This window comes from Monodelphis domestica, chromosome 1 (genome assembly GCF_027887165.1).
Source record: "Monodelphis domestica isolate mMonDom1 chromosome 1, mMonDom1.pri, whole genome shotgun sequence".
Lineage (NCBI taxonomy): Eukaryota > Metazoa > Chordata > Mammalia > Didelphimorphia > Didelphidae > Monodelphis > Monodelphis domestica.
In genome coordinates, this window is record NC_077227.1 from 338,677,266 (window position 1) to 338,696,507 (window position 19,242).

Genomic DNA, 19,242 nt, shown 5'->3' on the forward strand with positions numbered 1-19,242 from the left:
AACAATTCAAATGAAACTTTTACTATGCTAAGACCTTATCCTATCATTAATACAAAAAAACCAAAACTAACTACATTAAAACTCAAAATCAACTTACTATACTAATAACATCAAAACTTTTTAATAATTTAACTATATACACATCTATATAAATATACAGATTTGTACAACTTCTACATTTATGTATGTGTTATGTATAAACTACTTACATGTTGCAGGAGGAAAATAAACTTCCCCCCTTCCGATAGTCTAAGAAAAACTTAAAGATTTTCTTCAGAAAGTCATGTATATTTTCTTGATTTTTATCTCTAAGGAACATATAAAGTCTTCCTGTGAGATAAGACCTTATTATTTTAATGTATATAATTATTATTTTCCCAAGGTAATTTATCTGTATTTATTTATTTATATGGATACTCATCACCTAGTTATGATGTTGCAGAGTTTGTGAGAAATTTGTCCTATAAATGTATGTTATTTTGTAGTGAATATTTACCAAATCTTTAAAGTTACCTCCTCTGCTACTGTCTTCTGTCTTCATGTTGTTAGTATGTAGTGTTTGTTTGCAACTATAGTTAAAGTGTGTAGTGTTAGAATGGCGCAAAAATCTTACAGTTCATGTCCATAATCAGTCTGTGTTCCTCTTCTCTGTGTTGATTTTTTCTGCAATATCTTTGTTACAGTTCATTTGTCCTTTTTGCTATCATCTATGTTTCTTCTATGTTGTCTTCTCCTTTGTCTTTTCTCTGTCTGTTCTCTGTCTCCATTTTCTTCTTCTTCTGATATCTTTTTGACTGCAGCCATGTTGTCTGAAGTAATCTCTTCTGCTGCTGCTGCTTTTTTCACAAGAGAGCAATGCAGCCACTTTTCTTTCTCTAATACACAAATAGTTGACAGTGTTGTCAGAATAACATGGGAAGGTTCTACTGTGATATGGAAATCACTTTAAAACACTGATATATATTAATTTAAGGTCGCCAAGGAATTCAGCTATGTAATTCCTAAATGAAAACTCAAGTCCGCAGTCAACCTTTTATGGAGTTTTAATTACAAACAGGAGGAAGAAAAGTATTAGAGGGAAAGAGAGAGAGGGAGGAAAAAGGGGAGAAGGGAATAGGGCTTAAATACCCACTCTGCTTAGGCTGGGCCAAAGGCCCAAGGCCTTGGATAGCCGGGGCAAAGAAAAGAGATCAGTCCCTATCACTCACATGACCAAAATAGAGAAACAGTCTGAGAGCCTCCACTCCAAGCACCAGGCTCCAACAATCACACTCTCCTCCTCCCAGGAAGTTCCAGCACTCCTGAGCTCTCCTCTACCTCACTTCCTGTGTCTCACCTGTGCCAATGGTGGCTCTCAATTAACCCAGGACCACCCAGAGGTCTGTCCCCTTTGCACATGTCTGTTGAAGGCCATATTCTCAAATAATTAAATCTTGAGCTTTGCTGCAGCCCTTTCTAAATCCTGTTAGCTTGAGTAGGATGGAGATTGTAGTTTCCAAGACCTGATTCTGTCATTCCAAGTATCTCTATTGTTATTGATCAGGAAATAGCCAAATCCCATCCTCTAAAGAATGGTTTGAACAGGGTTGAGTAGTTTTGAAATTCACACTACCCATAATGGTTGTGTTGCGCTAGTTCTATTAAAGTTTTTTATGTAAACAGAATCCCCAGGTTTTATCCAATGGAGTGCATAATCTAATGGACCCCCTTGAGTTAAAATTCCCATTTCTTATAATTCTTTAATCCTATTTTGTAACTTTATGATATATTCAGCAAGTGCAATATCCCCTCCAAGCATAGATACATAAGCTGTTTTAAAACTTTTTGCTTGCAGTGGTGAATACCTGAATAACATTTCATATGGTGAGATATGTACATCTCCTCTTAGTCTAGTGCGCAGATAGAATGGTGCTAGAGGCAAAATCTCTGGCCACTTCAAATGAGTTTCCATGCATAATATCCCAAACAAAATAGTTTTGATTTCTCTGTTTAATCTCTCCACCTGCCCAGAACTTTGGGGTTGATATGGGACATGAAATTTTGGCATGATACACAGATCCTCATAAATTTGTTTTAGAATTGAATCTGTAAAATGGCTCCCTTTGTCAGAATCTACTCTTAGTGGTATACCATATCTTGGAATGATCTCTTTCAACAAGATTTTGGCTACAAAGCTTTATGTGTTTTTACTAGATAGAAAAGCTTCTAGCCATCTAGTTACTTGATTGACTATTACTAGACAAAACTTATGTAAGTATGCTTCCAGAGCTATTAAACTGTTAATACCTTTTGATCCAATAATGCTACTACTCGATCTATACTCCAAAGAGATCATAAGAAAGGGAAAATGAATGATATGTAGAAAAATATTTATAGTAGCCTTTTCTGTGGGAATAAAGAATTAGAAACTGAGAGGAGGTCCAGCAATTTGGAGATAACCATACAAGTCATGATATATGGATGTGATGGAATATTATTTTGCTATAGGAAATGATGGATGGGATGGTTTCAGGAAAACCTGAAAGACTTGTATGAACTGATGCAGAGTGAAGTGAGCACAGCTAAGTGAACATTTATATAATATTGTAAAGGTAATCAACAATGAAAGAATTTAATAACTAATCAACATAATGAGCAGTCACAGTTCTAGAAGACACAAGATAAAGCATGGGGGGGCAGCTGAGTAGCTCAGTGGATTGAGAACCAGACCTAGAGATGGGAGGTCCTAGGTTCAAATCTGACCTCAAACACTTCCTAGCTGTGTGACCCTGGGCAAGTCACTTGATCCCCATTGCCTAGCCCTTACCACTCTTCTGCCTTGGAGCCAATATACACAGTATTGATTCCAAGATGGAAGGTGAGGGTTTAAAAAAAAAAAAAGATAAAGCGTGTTATGTACCTCCAGATAGAAAGCTATGTTAAGATTAATATTCTTTGGAGACTGTATCTTAATTTATTTGTTTTTATTAAATAATTTTTAAAATTAATTTATTTAGTCAATTTAGTACATTATTCCTTGATTACAAGGATCATATTCCTTCCCTCCCCCCACCCTTCCCATAGCTGATTTGCAATTCCACTGGGTATTACAAGTGTCCTTGATTAAAACCTATTTCCATGTTATTGATATTTGCACTATGATGTTCATTTAGAGTCTATATCCCCAAGCATATCCCCCCGACTCATGTAATCATGAGTCAATCAAGCAATTGTTTTTCTTCTGTGTTTCTACTCCCACAGTTTTTCCTCTGAATGTAGATAGTGTTCTTTCTCATAGGTCCCTCCAAGTTGTTTAGAATCACTGCATGGAGAAGTCCATTACATTCGATTGTACCACAGTGTATCAGTTTCTGTGTACAATGTTCTCCGGGTTCTGCTCCTTTTGTTCTGCATCACTTCCTGGAAGTTGTTCCAGTTCCCATGGAATTCCTCCAATTTATTATTCCTTTGAGTATCACCAACAGATACCACAATTTGTTCCACCATTCCCCAATTGAAGGTCATTTTCCAATTTTTTGCCACCACAAAGAGTGTAGCTATGAATATTCTTGTACAAGTATTTTTCCTTATTATCTCTTTGGGGTTCAAACACAGCAGTGCTATGGCTGGATCAAAGGGCAGATAGTCTTTTATCGCCCTTTGGGCATAGTTCCAAATTGCCCTCCAGAATGGTTGGATCAATTCACAACTCCACCAGCAATGAATTAATGTCCCTACTTTGCCACCTCCCCTCCAGTATTCATTACTTTCCTTTGCTGTCATGTTAGCCAATCTCCTAGGTGTGAGGTGATACCTCAGAGATGTTTTGATTTGCATCTCTGATTTAGAACACCTTTTCATGTGCTTATTAATAGTTTTTATTTCTTTTTTTTTAATTAAATCATTTTAAAAGTCAGTAGGAGAAAGAAAAGAAGGCACTAGCCACATGTGGCTGGCTCTTCCCTTTATAAGCCTCCTCCGCTAGCTAGCTCTTGCCCTGCTGGCACTCTCCTAGCTGTCTTCTCTGAGCCATCTGCAGGGTCATACTACAAGCAAGCACACTAGTGTTCACCTAGCCACCTCCTTTCTCTGTGATTCCCAGGCAAAAGAGATCTACTTCCTTTTCCAAGTCCAGTTTTAGGCTTATTGTGATGTAACTTATCTGAGTCTTTCAAACTCCATATGAAACTTTCATTTTAAAATACAAGACTGATCTTCGCAAACCACTAGAATTTACTGGGTAGGAGGATGACATGGTCAAACCTGAGCTTCAGGAAAATCACTTTCATGGTTGTATGGAGGAAGGTTTGGGATGGGGAGAGATTTAATGTAAGATACCAATTAAGAAACTATTGCCAAAAAAGAAAAATGAAAAAGAAAAGAAAGTATCACAATGGTCTGGGTAAGAGGTGATGACAACATGAATTAGGGTTATGGCTGTATGAGTGTTAAGGCAGATATTCAAAAGATGGTTCGGAACTAGAAGTAACAATATTTGGCAACTAATTTAATGTAAGGAAATAAACTAGAGGGAGGAAATTTATGTTTGGAACATGTCCAGGTGAAGATACTTATGGAACATATGATTCAAAATGTTCTGTAGGCAGTTGGCGATGCTGAACTGAAGCTCAAGAGAAGGACTAGGGCTGAATATATAGCTCTGGGTGTCAACTACATAGAACTGATCATTGAACCCATGGGAACTGATGAAGTTATCAAGTGAGAAGTTGTACAGAGAAAAAAAAGAGAAAGGATTCAAGGTAGAACCTAGGGATAAACCTACAATAAGGAATGTGGCATAAATAATCTAACAAAAGAGTGGTCAGGTAGGAAAAAAATTAAGAAAGAGTAGAGTCCCCCAAATCAGAATAGTATCCAAGAGTAAAAGATAAATGATGATAAATACTACAAAGAAGATAAGAAACAGCCATTAGATTTGACAATTCAGAAATCACAGGCAATTTTAAAGGAAGCAATTTTAGTTGAGTCACAAGCTCAGGAGCCAGTTCAAAAAGAGGTTAGAAGAGAGTAAGAGGAGAGAGAGAGAGTAGTTATTTTGACCAGTTTTTCAAGGAGATTGGTTGACTGCCAACTAACATGCTCAGTCTTCCCCTGTTCTTAAAAAATTTTTGACCTTGACCTTGCCATTTCTCTAAACCCATGTTGGTAAAACTATGGCACATATGCCAACGCATCCTGGAGGGGACTTCTCCCTTCTTCCTCTCCACACACCCCTGAGGACATTTTTCACATGACTCACTCCTCTATCCAACCTTCAAAAGGGAATGCTTCCTCCCTCCCCTGTGTGGGAGAAGGGGTGGGGCTCATGTGGCATGAGGATTGAAGTTTAGGCACTCAGTCTCTAAAAGGTTTGCCATCCCTGCCCTAAATTATCATTTTATGTCTTTCTTCCTTATTTTTAAAATAATTGTTTTGATTTATTTTATTAGTGCCCTTAAAATCTGACAAATATGAATAAAATAGAAAGTTTTTTAAAATTCTATCTTCTTATTTTAACTAGATAGGTATCAACAATATCTGAAGTATGAGCAAAAATGTACTTGTTTTATAAAGTTTTTCAACTTTATGTTGTGATTTAGTCCCTTTTACTGTAAAGTTGTTTTTTTTTAATCATCTATTATTTCTTCCTCCATTTCTTTATCACTAACTTATTATCTCCTTGCAGTTTGGCTTCTGATCCCATCATTTTACTGAAAATACTCTTTCAAATACATCAGTGATTTCTTAATTGTTGAATTTCATGGTCTTTTTACAGATTACTACACTGTTGACCATCCCTGCCTTCCTTTATTTCCAAGGTTATGCTCTCCTCATTGTCCTACTCTCTGACTATACCTTTTCAGCCTCTTTTATGACTTAATAATAATAATAACAACTGCCTTTCAGAATAATTAAATTATTTTGAGACTCAGATCTTCTTTATATACCTTTCTCAGATTCTTTTAGCTAAAAATATTCTCTCTATCCTTAAATTTTCTTAACTCACTTTGAATATTTCCATCACTCCCTACCTTTTAATATACTTAATGTCTGTAAATATGAATGCTATCTTTCCCTTTTGCCTTCTTTCCCCTTCCTGTCTGTATTCTCTTTTTCTATGTCCTTTTTTCTGCCTTTCTTTCTCTGTCCCTTTCTATATAAACCTTTCTGTCTCTTTTTCTCTCTGTCTCCCTCTACCTCTTTCTCTCTCTCTTCTACCTTCTTCCCAACTTTCTGTCTCCTTCTTTCCCTTCCCTTCCTTTTATAAGGTAAACTCTTTAAAGGAAGGAAAGCTGTTATCATTGTCCTGTTATTCGTAGATTACATGGAACAGTATCCTACACATAGAAAACACTTATATGTTTGTTGGAATGAAGGAGGCTTTGAAAAAATATCCTGAAATTTTTCACTTGGCTCTTATTCTAGAAGAAATGCTGAAGGTGACGTTGTTTTGAAGACAGTAAGTCAATTAGTATTTTCTTAAACCCTTAACTTATGTCTTATAATAGATGCTAGAATATATTATAAGACATAAGTTAACCCTGTGAGGTCTTGGAACCAATATCGAGATATTGGGTTAAGGGCTAAGTGATTGGAGTTAAGTGATTTGTCCAACAAGAAAGTGTCTAAATCCAGATTTGAACCCAAGACATCCCATTTGTAGGCCTAGATCTCTATTTACAGAACCACTTCACTGCCCTATCAATTAGTACTATGTTAAATGCCTACTATATTAAATGCCTACTATGCCAGCTACTATGGTACAAAAAAAAAAGCAAAAAACAATTGCTGACCTTGAGAAGCTTGCATTCTAGTGGGGGAGAAGACAAGCTATAAACAGGATATATAGGAAATAATTAACAGAAAGACAGCTCCAGAATTGAGAGGTTGAGAAACACTTCTTGTAGAAGGTGAAATTTTATTCGGAACTTGAAGAAGTCAGAAGGCAAAGATGAGAATAGAAAGCATTCTAGATATGAAGGACAGCTAGAGAAAATACCTAGGGCTGAGAGATGGAATATCTGGTTCATAGAACAAGAGGTCAGTGTTACTAAACAGAAGAGTAAGGGGGAGGTGAGGGGGAGGTAAGAGTTAGTTGTGAGAAAACCGGAAAGGTTAGGGGATGTAGGGCTAGGTCACAAAAGTCTGAATGACAAATATGGAATTTTGTTTTTGATCCTACAATTTAATAAGTAATGGGGAGCCTAAAGAGTGGCAACAAATAACTGAAGGGAAGTGATCACTTTCTCCCTTTGTTCCTTTGGCAAAATTTGGATCAGGAGGTCCTTCTTGGCAGTCTGAAAGCAAGTAGCCTCAGTGACCTCATAGGCCTTTTCCCTTTTTGACTAGTATCTCAGTTGGGGTACAACCAGGAAGAGTTGCAAGATTGCATCTTACTAGCTCCATCATTAGGAAACTGGTTGGTGAGAAGTTGGTCATGTGCAATGAGCAGGGCAAACGCCTAATAGAATCTCTAATAGTCAAATTAGGGACAACTAGTGAGTATAGTGAATAGAGTGCTGGGTCTGAAGTCTGGAAGACTCATCTTTGTGAATTCAAATCTGGCCTCAGACACTTACTAGGTATGCAAGTTACTTAACCCTGTTTCCCTCAGTTTCCTCATCTGTAAAAAGAGCTGGAGAAGGAAATAGCAAACCATTCCAGTATCTTTGCCCAGAAAACCCCAAATAGGGTCACAAAGAATTGGACATGACTGAACAACAAATAGTCAAATTATGGTTGTCGTCTATCCCTCTTGTACTGAGAGTTTCTATTGGTTGGGACTTTAGACATCATCTAATTTACCTCTCTTATTTTATAGATAAGAAAACTGAGACCCAATGAGAAGTGGTCTTCTTAAGGCCCTCTTGTCAGTTAGTGACTGCAACAGAATTAGAATCCAGGTCTTCTGATGTCGAGTTCAGTGGTTGGTCCCTTCCCCTGCCCCCCTTCCCACCCCAGCCCACCTAGAACACTGCCTCTTTTGATTGGATTCTGGCATGAAACCAGAAACTCAATACAGAAGGAATGTGGGGGCAGGAGATTGTAGGTAGCACACTACATTTGACTCATTGATTCATTCAGTAGTCATTTATTAAGTATGCACAGTGCCAGGCACTGTATTAGGTACTAAGGATACAAAAACAAAAAGAAAACAGCCTCAATTCTTGAGAAACTTACATTCTATTAGGGAGAAGGGAGGAAGAGGGGGAAGTAGTGGTTGTTAGAGATGAAAACAACATAGACACAAAAAAGTAAATATAAAATATTTATCAAGTAACTATCTAGAAGTCTTTCTTAAGTATCAGCAATAGGCTGGGCATTTGGGATACAAGTACAAAGAATGAAACAATTCTAATTGGGGAGACAAGTATATAGAAAATATATAGATGTATTACATGCAAGTAGAAACATAACCTATATCATATTATTCATTGCCTCAGGGATAGGAGTAAGAGACGAAGGGAGAAAACTTGAATTCTAAAATGTCAGATAACAATTGTCAAAAATCGTTTCTATATGTAACTGAAAAGGGAAAAAAAGGAAAATATATGGAATATAAATGTGAATACAAATATAGCTAAAGTATTTTGTGAGGGAGGGCACAAGCAGTTGTGGGGAACCGAAACATCTCATGTATAGTAGACAGCTGGACCTGGAGTTGTAAAGTTTTTTAAATTGTTCAGTCTTGTCTGACTCTTCAGGACCACATTCAGAGTTTTCTTGGCAAAGATACTGGAATAATTTCCATTTCTTTCTCCAGCTCATTTTACAGATAAGCAAAATGAGGCCAACAAGGTTAAATGACTTGCCCAGGGTCGTGTGACAGCTAGTTAGTATCTGAATCTTCCTGACTTCAGGCCTGGCATGCTATCCATTACATCATCAAGTACAAATCTAGCCTCAGTCACTAACTGTAACTGAACAAGTCATTTAACTTCTGCCTGCTTCAGTATCTTTAACTGTAATGTGAAGATTATAACAGCACCTTCCTTCCCAGGATTGTTTTGAGAATCAAATAAGATCATATTTTTAAAACACTTATCATTCTGCCTGGCACATACAGTGTAGGGTCTTCCAGAAGATAGTATGCTAGATGCATCTTAAAAGGAAAAAAATAAATTCTAAAAGGTGATGGTAAGGAAATACTGTAGTCCAGGCATGGAAGATGGATGGTTAGTACAAAGGCCCTGACAGGCAATAGTTTCATTTTGAAAAACAGAAAGAAGGCTAGTTGGGTAAGATCACAAAGTACAGGAGTAGTGTCCAATGATACTAGAAAGAAAAATTGAGATTAGAATTATGTAGGATTTTTCATACTAAACAGAGGATAAAAGGATTTACTTTCTTTTTTCCTAGAGGAAAAAAACAAGCCACTGGAATTAGTTGAGCAGGGAAGTCATGGAATGGAGGGATCCTGGAAGACTTCGTGTAGAAAGTTGAATATGAACTGAAACTTGAAGTCATTTTAAAAGGTAGAGCTAAGGTGGAAATGCATTCCAGCCTGGGAGAGCAGCCTGTTGAAAGACAAAGAGATGAGACATGGAATGTTGTGTTTGGGGAATGCCTCTGGACCGTGAGGCTGGGAATTCCAGATTCAGGCTCAAAAAGTCATCAAGACCAGTTCTGTAGCCACAGTCCTATGACTAAACTTAATCCTCTGGGACTTGTAAAAAGTCTGAACACTTGAACACAAAGTGAAGATGTGGCAAGAGGTGAAAGACTACATTCCCCAGGGCTTACTCAGACCTGGAGTATCCCATCAGTAATTCCAATCCTATGGAGTCAAAAGCTCTACAAGGATGTTATCTAGGGAAGTGAAGAAAACCAGTTGACTATTTCTAACACTCCCTTTTTCAGCTTAAGAAACTGAAAAGCAGGTCAGTTGTGTAAGCAAATACAAATCATTAATAATAATAATAGCTTACATTTGCATATTACTTTAAGGTTGACAAGTCCAAGGCTCTTTCCAGGAATGAAACCACATTGCCCTATGAAACACAAGGGGAAAAATCATCTGTGAAGATTCCTAGAAAGTAGAAGTCATAACAATGTTATTTAGAAAGCACTAAATTTCAGATGAGTCCATTTATTATTTTTCACAATTGATGTACATTTCAAGCTAGTCCTTTAGATGACCTGTTTAGCCAAAACATTGTTCCTGTGAAGTGATAACACATTTTATGGATTCTGGTATGATAGATAGATAGATCTAGCCCTGTTTTGGGCTAGATTATTACTACTTCTTTATAGTTTTCTAGAACCTGAAAAAAAACCTATTTATAACAATGTTGATACTGAATTAATTTCACAAGTAGATTGAAGAAACCAGGTAGAAATGAAATTTATTTTCCTTTCCCAGTCATTAGTTTCAGATCCCACAGAAAACATACTTAAGGTAAGTATGGATCTTAGGGAGGTTCTATTAAAAGGGCAGGGGGAAATGTCTATACAAATTGATAACTGCTTACATTTCTATAGTACTTTACAGTTTATGGAGTGCTTTCCTCTCAACTATCCTGTGAGGTGAATAGGGCAAATAATATTATCCCATTTTATAGATGGTGACTTATGGTTACACAAATAGTAAAGATCCAGGACTTTAGTTAAGGTCTTGTAATTCCCAGTCTAATGTTTTTCTCCCACTACCCCATGTTACCTCTTGGGGCAGCTAAGTGACCCAGTGGATAAGTTCTAAGACTGGAGTAGGAAGACCTGAGTTCAAATCCAGCCTCAGACACTCACTAGCTTGTGATTTTGGGAAAGTCACTTGACCTTGTTTGTCTCCATTTCCTCATCCATCATGAGCTGGAGAAGGAAATGACAAACTAATCCAGTATCTTTGTCCAGAAAACCCCAAATTGTGCCTTGAGTGGTAGAACATGATTGAAACAATGGAATAACAACAATGCTACCTCTTAAGGATCATGTCTTGCATATACTAGACTTTATTTTCTCCAACAATCTAACAGTGTGTTAAATCTAAAGACCACAGTATCATAGATTTATAACTAGGAGGGATCTTTTAGTTCCCTCATTTTACACATAAGGAACCCGAGGCTCAAAGAGGATCATAGAAAACAAGCATTTGTTAAGCCCCTACAATATACCAAGCACTGGGCTTTACTTTACAGAGATGATCTCATTTTTTCCTCACTACAACCCTGGGAGATAGGTGCTATTATTATTCCCATTTTACAAGTGAAGAAACCAAGGTAGATAAAAGTTAAGTGACTTGCCCAGGGTCACAGCTAGGAAATATCTGAGGCTAGATTTGAACTTAAGTCTTCCTGACCCTAGGAGCACTTTGTGTCACTTAGCCCATCTTATTTTATAGATGAGGAAACCAAGACCAAAAGAGAGTAAATGATTTGCCTAACATCACATTAGTAGCAAAGAAAATGTTTAAAAAAAAAAGCAAATGTTTAAACCCAGGTCCCCTGACTTCACTTTTTACTTATTATACCATATTGCCTACCATATACAAAATTCTCAATAAATACTTGTTATTCATCTGACCTGATCTGTCTGCCTATGTGGATGCTTTGCAATTTTGTTCCCACACACCTCTACAGCACTAAGGATGTTTCAGTTGCTTCAGAAGAGGGTGGAAGAGGTGTGGGTGTGTCTGGAATTATGTAGAGAGTTTTGCACATTTCCGGAATTGGGTAATTCCTAAAGAGCTGCAGCTTTGGAAGAACAAACTAACTTCTAGATCTAGAGCCATGCACGAATCTGATATTAGGTGGCATGATGAAATCATCAAGTTCCACAAAGTATTAGCCCCAAACTGATTTTGTGGAATATTGCCAATTCTTACAGGGAAAAAGCAGGAAAGTATACCTCTGAGCTGTCAGGTTTTGGAGTCTTATTTTTATTTATATTTATATTGCTTATATTATTATATATATAATATACATTATTTCATATACTTATATTATTTAATCACCTGCTATTACAGATGATTAACCCAGCATATTAATAATATTCTCAGAACATTGATTAAACATTAACTTAGCCATAAACCTTTGCATAGGAAATGTGTTCCCAGAAAAGCTGTATGTAAATTAAGTTCTTTTTAAATGAAATCTTATCTTGAAATAGTAGTGTGCTGGTTCTATAGATTGTTAAATTTCCAGGGTGGGCATTTATGCTTCGGAAATGCACAAGTGTTACACAAAACAGGACTTGACTTATTGTTTTAGGATTAACTAGACTTAAAGTGATGGAGAAAGTGTTAATAATGCAGATTAAATTTAGTGTCATGGGCATGTATCTTTAAAAACCCTCACATTCTGTCATGGGTATATATTTTTTTTAAATCTGTAACTTCTATGTTAGAATTGCCAGTAGCAAAGGCAAAGTACTGAGTTCTAGAAGAGAAGAACTGTAAAGGTTAGGAATTGTGATTAAGTGACTTGCCCAGGGTCATGCAACTAGGAAGTATCTGAGGAGGTCCTCCTGACTCTAGGTCTGGCACACTATGCTACCTAGCTGCCCTAGTACATTTTTTAAAAATGTCAAATATTTACCAACATACCAGTGCAGTAAAGAGCTTGAAATATAAAGTCTATAGTAAAATAAGGAATCTTATTATAAAATAAATAATTACCATTTAATTGATTTTTTTACAGTTACAGAATTTCCCCTCTCCCCATATCTCACATGAAGAATATAACTGTAAATGTGGACCCTGTGAGGCTTATAATGGACCTCACATCTTTCTTTGATCCTTGACATGATGCGAGGAGCTCAGAAATACAGCATGAAAATCAAATTAATACCTTTTTCTCTTAAGAACTGTGAGAAATATTATTTTCCTGAAAGTTTACAATGAACAGCTAGATTGGGCCTTCCTAGAGGTTTCTATTGTTTTTAGTGATATGAAAACCTAAAGCCAGCCCTCTTACAGTTAGGAAGGAGGGTCTATGGGCAGCTTAAAGAGGTCAGAGAGGAAGGACATCTTGATTCTATTTTCTGCTCCACTCCTGACTCAGACAAATCATTTTTCAATTCTACTAAATGGCTCAGAAGATGAAGAGAAGCTAGAAAATTGGGGGATAGCAATAAAGCTTTGACTTGTATCTCCTTAATTTCCATCTAACCTTAGTTATACCTCTTACTCATGATTTTCTAAGTAATGGTGAGATATTCCTATGATTCAATTCAATTCAAACAATATTTATTAAGCCCTTTCTGTTTACAGAACATTGTGCCCGGAGGATGCTGGGAGGAAAGATGAAATTCATATCAAACACAGAGTCCCTGTCTCCATAGAGCTTAGAGTCCAGTAGCATGATAAGACACATGCACAGAGTGGGAATAATACATGATGAGCACAATATCATGCACTTGATCTATGTATAAATCCTGGCTCTGTTATTACTAGTTGTCTCTAAACCTATTACTTGTCTCTAAACCTCAGTATCCTCCTCTGTAAAGTGGAAATAATATCTATATCATTTTCCTTAATCAATCAACATACATTTTTAAGCATCTTCTGTGTGCCAAGTGCTGTGATAATACAAAGACAAAGATGAAGTAGGCCCTGTCCTCAAGAGGTTTGTATTTTATAGAAAAAAACAACCATAAACATATAACTAAATTAAGAAAAATGTACAAAGGAGCCCACAAGGTTATTGTGAGGAAAGTGTTTGTAAATGTCAAAGGACAAATGAATTCAAAAGAAATGTGAAGGGTTTTATTGTTGTTTTTATGCAATAATAGCTATTCTCTGAGATTATGGAGAGTCTGAATTACATTGGGGAGGGACCCTATAACCAACACCCTAATTTAAGAAACCGAATTGTTATCATCAGCAAGGTAATTCCATGTTGAAGATGTGTTCTGACCTTGTAGAAGAGAAATTGAATTGAAATTGAAGCTTGCTTTACTTAAATAGGGAGAGATTGTTTAAAGGATCTTGGGTGGGAATCCTAACATCTTTTTTCCCCCTAAACCCTTACCTTCTGTCTCAGAATACAAGGCAGAAGGGAGATAACGACTAGGCAATGGGGGTTAAGTGACTTGCCCAGGGTTACACAGCTAGGAAGTGTCTGAGGCCAAATTTGAACCTAGGATCTCCCATCTCTAGGCCTGGTTCTCAATCCAGCTGCCCTCAATCCATCATTTTAAGGAAAAGAATTCTGTTATGCCCAGTTTGTAGTAATGTGGCCTTTCTTTGAGGCTGCTTACGAATCTCAAATAACTTTCTAGATATCAAAGAGTTAATCTCCCAAATCATATTGTGTAGGAGATGAATCAGGATTATTACAGCAAGATTATAAAGAAACGGAGGCAGAAAGTAACAGGTGATTTGCTCCAAGAAAGGCAGCAAATCAGTTGTAGTGCTCAGTACTCTGGCTCAGACTGCATCATCCCCATCCTCCTCCTCCCACTTCACTTGTTTCTTATTTCCATGAGGAAATGTCATGACACATGGGGGATTTCTTTCTTCCCTAGCATTTTTCTGATGTGACTCCAACTGGAGGGAGGGAGCCCGCCCCAGGGGTTGGCGGCGGCGGCCGCGGCAGTGGGGAGGTTAGCTGGTGCATTCCACGGGGCCTCGATTTGGATAGCTTTGAAAAAGGAAGCTCTCGGCAAGCCTTGGTGAGGCATCCTCTGAATTCACCTCCGGTTCTGGTCATGCCAGGGCGAAGCTGGTGTCATGGAGGCCGAACCAGAACGCACGAGCCGGGAAAGCAAAGCAAAGGAAGCGCTCGTTCCCTTTCGTAACCCCAAACTATCTGGGTGAAGGGAACATTTCTAATCGATGCCTCCCAAGAGAAAATGGTCACGGAAAGAAGCCCTTTGGGACCCCGGACCCGCCCATCCCCTTCCCTCGAATCCCTGCCCCCACCCCAAGGAGAGGACGATTTTAGCGGCTTTGTTCCATTCAGCAAAGTGGAAGGGACAGCTTGGAGGCAGAAACAGCCTGAGGGAGCAGAGAGAGGAAGGAATAGCTTGTGATTCCAAAAACCTGCCTTCAGTCCCTATCGCGGCTGTTGTCCAAGTCATTTTAACCAATCTGGGGAAGAGGTGCCCTACACGATCTCTAAGGTCCCTTGTCACTCTCCATATCCTACGTCCATGGAGCAGAGATACGTCTGACAACCTGGAGGGGAGCATAGACCCTTCCATATAGTCTCACTGTCCCACTGTTGGCACTCCTGCCATCACATTCCAGTGTGGGGGCTGAGAGCCGCCAAGCGTGGCCTGGGAAAGATCATGAGGCCCACTCACCATGGAAACCAGACTGCCCAGGAAAAAGGTCACATAGTTGATGTTGCTGTCATCTGGATACCTTAAATGCAACACTGTTCTCATTTTCATGTGGACAAAAGTCCACCAGAGGAGGCCTCTAATGAGGCAGCTGCCCCATGCTTGCCCTGCCCCAAGAAGTCCTATTGCTGCTGCCTGCTGCTGCTGCTGTTCCAGAGACTCCACTTTCACTCAAGGAGGTTCTCTGGTCTCACCACTTCCAAAGATCCTGTCTTTAGCAAGTGGCCCAAGGTCATAAGAGAGCACAATCTGTGCTCTGAGTTTATATGGAATCGGATAGTATTATATGCCCATGAGGAGACAGATGGCAGACAAGATAGCAAAATGGGCAGTATGAGATGGGCTAGTAGCCCTTGCTACCCATCTTTTTAGACTGAACCTGTAATTTCATACATGGGGGTGGTTTGTTGTTGTTTAGTCTTATCCAACTCTTTGTAACCCATTTGGGGTTTTCTTGGCAAAGAAAGATACTGGAATGGTTTGCTATTTCCTTCTCCAGCTCATTTTCCATATGATGAAACTGAGACAAACAGTGTTAAGTGACTTGCCCAGGATCATACAGTCAGTAAGTGTCTCAGGTCAGATCTAAACCCAGAAAGATGTCCTGATTCTATCCATTTCATCACCCACTTCCAGGGGATAGTGGCAACTACCAGTATTGGAAATTCCCTTCACTAATGCAGATTAGCCACTCACAAAGTGGTATAGTAGTAAAAAACAAAACAAACAAACAAACAAAAAACCCATGATTTGGAGCTAAAGGACTTGGGTTCAGATCACAACTCTGTTACTTTCTCATCCTGCAGGTGTGCTTGTGCAAATTATCTTCTATAGGCCTCAGTTTTCTTCTCTGTAAAATTAGAGGGTTAGACTAGGTAACCTCTGAGATTCATTCTGGTTTTAAATCTTTGATCCTATTGTAATAATGGGACTTATCAATGAAGGGCACATCATAGGCCTCTAGTACCTGACCTGGGATGATTTATATATTGCCTTTAGTCATCCACTCATTTCTGCTGGCAAAGAAGTAGATATTTCTTGTATGTTTTTTCTTTTCTTGTTTGCTTTCTTGTAATCTGTCTCCAATCTATCTTTCCAGACTGATTACTCCCTGTCACACAACTAGGCATCAAGCACCAGGTCTGGAATCAGAAAGACTTCTCTTCCTGAGTTCAAATGTGGTCTCAGACACATCCTAGTTATGTGACCTTGGGCAAGTCACTTAAACATCTTTGCCTCAGTTTCCTCATCTGGAAAATGAGCTGAAGAAGGAAATGGCAAACCATTCCAGTATCTTCACCAAGAAACACACAAAAGGGTTCACAAGTCAGGATGTCTGAAACAACTAAACAATAACCCCTTTGCACACACAATATACCAGATCAACTAGCCTACTTCTTCCCCACGTTTAACATTCCATCTCTCACCTCCATTCCTTTGAACATTATCATGCATGCCTGGAATGTTCTCACTTTTCAAGACTAGTTCTTAATATCCCTAACTCTAGGTTTAGCTCAAGGACCACCTTGTCCAAGAAGTCTTTCTCAATTCCCTAAGTTATGAGTTCTTTCCTCTCCTCTTTCTAAAATTATTATGTATTTCTTTTGTGAATATTTCCTATTTGCTTGTCTCTATACACATTCTTTCTCCATGTGGGAAAAGCCTGTTTTGTTTTTGGTTTTGAACCCTTAGTTCCTACTTAGAACGTGACCTATCACAAAAAGCAATATTGAATTGCTTGGTTTCTTCCTTTCTTTCTCCTTGTTTTCTTCCTCACTCTCCCCATCTTTCTCCTCTCTCCTCTTTTTAATTTGCTTCTGAAGCCCTTTTGCAGTTTTCATTCAAATACTAGTGGACAGCAGCAATCAAACCAGTGACTGGCCTTTAAGAAAACAAAGCACTGACTTTTACATTAAGTGAGGAAATTTGGGTTTGGAGAAAATTTGAAAAAGTGATTTAATTTCTCCAGTCTGTCTGGTTCCTACACCCATACATCTGTCTTAAGGAAACCTCCCACACACCCACAAGGCTTTGAACCAATCATTAGGCTCTGAAAGGATCCCCTTTCTTCAGTTTGCTCTGTTAATTACTTCAGCAAGCTCAAAAAGAGAGTTAGCTAGCTATCCAGAACAGCTCAGTTCTCAAAAGATCTGCATGGTTGGTAGTGAGCTAGAGGGTCCCTGCTCTCTAATCAACATAGTCTTCTAAAAAGAAGAAATCACGGGAAAATTAACAAATTATATTTAAAACACACAGTCAAGAAAAAATTAAACATACTAATTACATTGAAGTGGTACTAGCTTTATAATTTGGGATATAAATTCAAACTTCCTCCCCCCTGCCTACTGACCGGGTGCCTCTGCTATGACCCCAGAGACTGTTTTTACCAAAAAAGACTGGACCTGACTTCATAGCCTTTCTTTAGACACTGGCAGGTGGAGCAGAAACTTTGGATTAGTAAGACTCATCCTACAGGACCTAAAGTGAGGGCATCAACTCTTTCATGTTGGAGTTGGCAGAGCTATAACTGGGAATCCCAGTATCTATGGCAAATTCAGTCAGGGAGGGGAGCAGTGTAAGAAAGTCCTAGAAGAAACAGTCTGACTATGTATGCCCTGTCACTCCTCCCCCAACTACTGCCTCCCCCACCCACCCAACTGAGCAGTTGCCTAGGCAAACTGCCATGGGGAGGAAGGAAACCCCTCCATGTTGGCATATGAGACAAAGCCCCAGCTGCCCTGATCTAGTTACCACTTTGGGAGTCACCCAGCCAGGGATGGGTTGAAGGAAAAGTGTGAAGTCATTGAAGTTTATTCTTGCATTTTTTTTTTTGCCACACTCTCCCATCCCCTGCCATCCCCCTAACTCTGCCTCCCAGGCACCCAATGACTTCATTTTATACTCTTGCTGACAGAATCTTCTGTGAATGAATAAGAAAAGCATTTATCCAACTCTTGCTTTGTTCCACATGTTGTGCTAAATGCTGATGATACAAATAAATACAAAAACAAGACAGTCTAATAGAGAGAACTGGGTGTGCTGGTAAATGTTTAACAACTAACTCTATGAGGGAGAAAAAGGAGAGAGAAAAATGTGAGTTTAACACACTTTTATATTTAATCTGTATTGTCAATATTTCCCAGTCATTATCTTCAGTTTAAATAATCATCAAAACAATCCATCAAACCCTAATTTTAACATTTGCTGATTTCCTAGGTACAAATACTCACACTGGAAATTTAACAGTAGTTTGAACTGGCTCCAGCACAATGCTAGGGAAAAGGTAACTGGATGGGGGAGGGGGGATGTTTTGTTCACAGAAGTCACCGGAATAGTGAGTGGAGTAACAGGGAAGTTGACTGATATTCCCTTTCAGGAGCAATAATAGTCAGCATTAGTTGGAAAATGAAAAAAATGAATGTAAAGACTCAAGGAATGGTGCTGAGTTGGCTTTAGATCTCCAAATAAAGAATGTTGGAGAGGATTCATAGCTGAGACAAACAGGCAACCTTACATTTAAGAAGTTCAAGAAAGACTCCCTTGGACCTAAAATATCTCTCCCATATAACTTGAAATTATTCATAGGATCATAGATTTTAAACAAATTCTCATTTTTACAAATGAGGAAACTGAGACCCAAAGTGGCTAAGTGATTTACCCAAGTTAACAAAAATAGTCAGTGGCAGAACTGAAATGTAACCCAAAAATTTAACTGCTAAAGTCTGATCATTTCTAGTGTACCATTAGAATGTGAGCTCCTTGAGGGCAGGATCTGTTAGTTTTTTGCCTTTATTGGCATCCCTAAGAGCTTAGCACAATACCTGGTACATAGAAGGCTCTGAAGAAATGCTAGCAGACTGACGACATCATCTCACCCCTTCATTTTGTGAAATGGATATGCCTAAGATCCCATCACTAGAGTTCCTTTCCTTAGAGTTAATAAGTGTCCTATTTAAAAAGGCACAAGTGCTCCTGGGATGG